Genomic DNA, 5,397 nt, shown 5'->3' with positions numbered 1-5,397 from the left:
CATTAAACTCTAGGAAAGCACAATTGTTTTTAGCTCGACTAAATTCATAGTGCTTGTCCATGAAGAGATGATCGCTCTTTATTAAATCATGAAAAAATCTACAAACACACTTAAATCGCATCAGAGTCTTCACCGATAATCTAACCAAAATGTCAATCAACAAATCCCTCGGTAATATGCAGTTTTCCATTTTCAAATCTAGCAATTCAACCAAAAATGAAGAATCCGAAACTTTACCCTCAAGTTAATGCGATTTTCAAGCAATAGATTGAAGATGTACCTTTAATCCCCTTCGTGCAACGAATTTTGAAATGAGAACCCTGTATAGATGATAAGGATGACGACGAGGCCGGAGACTGAATCAAACCAATTTGAGAATTGAGCTCAAATATGATGGAGTTTTGAGGTAAAGAGAAGAATATAGAGCAGTGATCGGGTCGGTTGAAGTTTTAACGAAGCCTAAGAAGCAGAAAAGATGGATCTGAATTTTCAATCGCCACTGATTTGTCATTTACTCTTGTTTTATAATAGGCAAAAACTTGTGTGAGACCGTCTCACCATGAGACGGGTCGGGTCGGATAAAAATGCAAATATACCACTTATATGCACAAATGTCATACTTATATGTTCAAATGTAATACTAATCAGGAATAAAATTTTTGTTACTTATAAGGGTAAATGTAATATTTTAAGGGAAAATACAATACTTTTACATTTCGATTTAAAAGTATTACATTTTTTCTCAAAAGTATTATATTTGCCCTTATAAGTAAGGGGTACTTGTTAACATTACTTATTACGAAAAATGCATTACTTTTTCTCTTATAAGTAACAAAAATTGTATTATTGATTAGTGTTATATTTGAGCATATAAGTATGACATTTGCACATATAAGTATGTGATAGCGTAAATGTAAACGGGTCTACGATTACGCTACGAACACGTGTGTTACGTGTGGTGAAGGATGCCGCTCGGCCGGTCAATCGGTCGCTCTACCGGTTGACGACTGAGCGGTAAGAAGCTATATCGCTCTACAGGTGACGAACAGTAACAAGGAGAGAGCAAGAGACGAATGAGCAAATCACAAGTGTATTAGTGTAGTACTGATGAGTTCTCCTTTCCAGTGAGGGGAATGACCCCTATTTATACAAAGTGGATTCACTATGCACATGGTGTCTGATATGCAAGTGGAGGGCATATGGGCTGTCACTCCGCAAAATGCGCATCGGTTTGCTCGAAGTGGTTGAGTTACTCGAGGTGATGAAAACACGGATCCCTTGTTCCCGAAAAGTTGTCGGTCGTCACATCAAGCAACTGTTGCGCTCGTGAGCCTCCAATCCACAAGGTGTGTTGCTTCCGATCATGCGGCCGACGGACCGGGTGACCGTCGACGGACCGTTTGGGTGACCGTTGACGGACAGTTGGGTGACCGACGGACAGGTGATTTACGGACCGACTAATACATGTGCATATTTACCCATCACAAGTACCCCACTTCTTGAATCTGCGAGAGTCGTCAGGTTCGAGAAGTAGAATGTGCTCCAGGCGGCTAACTTGTTGCGAGCAAAGTCTCCCTGGCTTGAATGCCTTGATAATCCGTGATGAACCCCTCAAGTTTGATTTGAGCAGGAGGGGCGTGATTTACGCGGGTTGCCTCGTTAAAAACCTTAGACTAAGAAAAACCCTATGGGAAAAAACCTAGTTAAGGGAAAAAGAGTACAACCAAAAGCATAATCATTAAAGACGGGTTTGTCTTGTTTGTTTCCGATCGTCGAGCAATGGATCGTTTAGCGGATTTTGTTCACATCTTTTCCATGGTTTGGAGATGGGTCTTCCCTTGGTGATACCTCGGTCAAGTAATAGTTGACGGACCAATCAAGTTCTTCACGGCTGGGGATGAGGAAGGTAGCACATACGAACCATCGAGTGGTTGACTTGACCAGGCGCATCCAGACCAAATGGGGTGATTGTTACCGGTCAGCTGAGTGATTTTTATGATCCGAGCACCTGTGTGTATATTTCTTCCAGTTTGACACTTCGGACTTGCCACGAACAATGCTCCCACTAGTAGTCTTCCAAGCTACATTGCTTCTTACATGACCCATTAGCCTTTTTGGATCAACCCACTTTCTCAAAAAACCCAAATTTTTTGTATAAATATCCTCCTACCATCTTCACTTCACCATCAAGACATTCCTAAGCTCTCAATCAAGTGTATCATCAATCACCTCCAAAGCTACCAAGACCAAGCAGGTAAAACATTATAACTCTTTTTTTTTTTTTTCGAGATCAGATCTGGAAATCAGATTTCCAGATCTGATCTCTGCTCCAGTCGCCGGCGACTGGAGCAGAGCCCAGTCGGCGGCGCCGACTGGAGGGAAAAAGGCCGGCGACTGCCGACTGGTGCCCAGTCGGCAGTCGTCGGCTTTTTGGGGCGACGTCGAGCAGCCCGCTCGACGTCGACCGGACATGGCCGACGTCGAGCAGCCCGCTCGACGTCGACCGGACATGGCCGACGTCGAGCAGCCCGCTCGACGTCGNGAATCGAGTAATTCTGACGATGCGCCCCAAGCTCGTTCGCACGTTACCCCGCGATCCAAGCGTTCAAAAATTTCATCAAAGAATTTTGAGGTTCAACTAGGCGAAGGTACCTCCCATAATCCCAAAGAACTCTCAAGAAGTCAAACTGGAGTATCACGTGACTATGTCGACTTGGATTCCGATGGTGCTCGTATCGTTGGAATTGATTTTACCGACAAAGAGGTAGAACAACTCAAGAAGCTAATTGGAAAGGGGATTTCTTACTCAATTGATCGTCGTCCTTCCAACATCATTGATTGCCACCAAAAGAATTGGGTAGGTGTGCATTTTGATTCCTTGAAAGCCGGTTTGCGCATCCCCTTTGACCCGTTCCTTGTTGACTTCGTGAATTATTACGGCATAGTTCCAGGTCAGATAGCACCCAACGCACACCGTATTCTTGCATGCTACCCTCAGATTTGAAAACGTCACCAAGTGCCTTGTACACTAGAACTCTTCAATTTTCTCCATCTAGTAAAGTGCATGGGGAAGAACCATCGCAACGGTTTTGTCATTATCCAATGTCGTGGGACGGCTGGGAAAGTTTCTGACTTGCCTGACAACAACCGTAGATGGAAAGAGAAATTTCTTCGGGTTCGTTTGGATGGTGATCTTCCTTTTAAAAATGAATGGTCTCGTCGGATGCGTAAGTGCGTGGTACCCCCTGAGACTCCAGAGATTCACATTGCTGTTGAGAAGATTAAGTCTGAATGCTATTCTTGGGAGATTTACCACTCCGCAGAGGCTTTTGATGCAGCTCGACTCCCTGCTCCAATTTACGGGGCCCAAGGTTGGATCTTAAACGGTTAGCACATGTCTCCCCTTTTAATCTTTGATTCCTCACACGTTTTGTTATTTCTTATTGACATCCAGGAGCGCCGGATATTGATCCTGAATTAAAGGAACTGCTAGGTGCAGGCGCAAGCGGGAGTAGTCGACCTGGATTGCCAAAGATTATTTTGAAAAAGAAATTTGTACCTCCTACTATCCCCCGTTATGAATTTGGTAGCCCTGGCTTTCCTTCTGCTCCGTTTCCCCCTAAATCACATGGGAAGCGTCCCATAGGTGAGGTTGAAAGTGAGGTGTCGGGGAACGCTTTTGCCACTTGTCCTAACCTCGATGGGGGGTCTCCACTTGTGAGCGCGTTGACCCGCGCACCAGTTGATTTGCGAAAAATGTTCGATCTGTTACTCCAACTGAGTCCTCCACCCTCGGGCATCGCCACTTTGTCTAACGAAAAAGTTGCTGAGCAGCTAGCCCATCACCTAGCTAACGTACTTACTCCAATCATTGAGTTGCTGATTTCTCTTTTCTTTGTTTGGTACTTTCTAAACTGTGATTTATGATCGTGTTTATGTCAGGTTGCTAGCACGGGCGCCGAGCTGTTCCTGCGATGCCAGCTTACTGCTATAGGATGGGAAAAGGAAACGCAATCACTCAGGGCCACCGTGAGGGATCAGGAAAACCAACTCGAATCTCGTCGAGAACAAATATCCCATTTGGACGCCCAACTCTATTCCTTGGGACAGTATCCAAATTCCGACCAGTTTCGTCGAGATGCCATTGCTTATTTCGTATCTCGACCATCCGAGGTACCAGGTCTGTTGTCTGCTTTATGTCCCTCCGAGGATGCGGCCATTCCTTTGTTCCATATGTTCCGAGAAGACCCAGTGATATCAGCGATGATACGTAAGGTGACCGCATGGGGTTATCTCAAAGGAACAAGGGGCATGCAACAAACTTTGTATCACATATTACAAAATGCTCTCCCTGAGGATTGGGAATCGGTTCGTGCCGTTCTGCCCGAAGATCTGACACCTCCTGGTCCAGAGCCCTTCAAGAAGCCTCCGACGGGTCCTTCCTCATCGCGTGGTCAAGATCCATGATTGTTTTGTCCTCCATAGTCGTAGTTGCTTGTTTGTGGAGTGTGATCGGGAGACCGACCCCGCTTGTGTCGGTTGTACTTTTAACTTTGCGTGTATGAATCATTTCCTTCCTTCACTTTGTCATTACGTAACATGTTGTTTTCTTAATTGGGTGTTTGCTCGTGGACGCCATTGGTTGATTTGTCGACAGATGCCTCACATCCATGTGGTCAATTGACATATCACTTTGTCACAAGTTACTTGACATTAGAGTGGTTGGCCAAGTATACGTTGCCATCCAGGTGGCCGATCGTCCGTTGCTCCTCATCCAAGCGATTTGTCTACCGATAGCTCGCCATACCGACATAGGTTGCTTAACATCCAAGTGATTGGTCAAAACACGGTAGATTACTACACACCAAGTAATCTGTCGATATGCAAGTGGTTGTTCAACAAATCACTTTGTCAATGGCTTGATGTTGAAGTGGTTGTTGTCCGTTGAAGGTGGCTAGGCTTCCTAGCGGATGATCGACCAGATTGCATAACATCCAAGTGGTCGAATCAACCGTCACACGAAGTGCTTAGTAAACAGGTGTAGGTTGATTGGCGTCCACAAATGCTTCACTCGTCGGTGCGGGTTGTGCTTGGTTGGCCAGGTTGATCGGCATCCACAAGTGTTTCGCTCGTCGGTGCGGGTTGTGCTTGGTTGGCTGGTGCAGGTTGATCGGCATCCGCAAGTGTTTCGCTCGGTGCAGGTTGTGCTTGGTTGGCTGGTCCAGGTTGATCGGCATCCACAAGTGTTTCGCTCGTCGGTGCAGGTTGTGCTTGGTGGGCTGGTGTAGGTTGCTTGACTCCCAAGGTGTTGGTCGACTGATCAACCATCTTGCAAATTCCTTGACATAAGATAATATTCAAGCTTCTCTATGCTTTCTTGCAGTTTTTCAAGTAGTA

The sequence above is a fragment of the Ipomoea triloba genome, chromosome 4 (assembly GCF_003576645.1).
Source record: "Ipomoea triloba cultivar NCNSP0323 chromosome 4, ASM357664v1".
In the NCBI taxonomy this organism is placed as follows: Eukaryota; Viridiplantae; Streptophyta; class Magnoliopsida; order Solanales; family Convolvulaceae; genus Ipomoea; species Ipomoea triloba.
Note: the sequence above shows the minus strand (reverse complement) of the source record.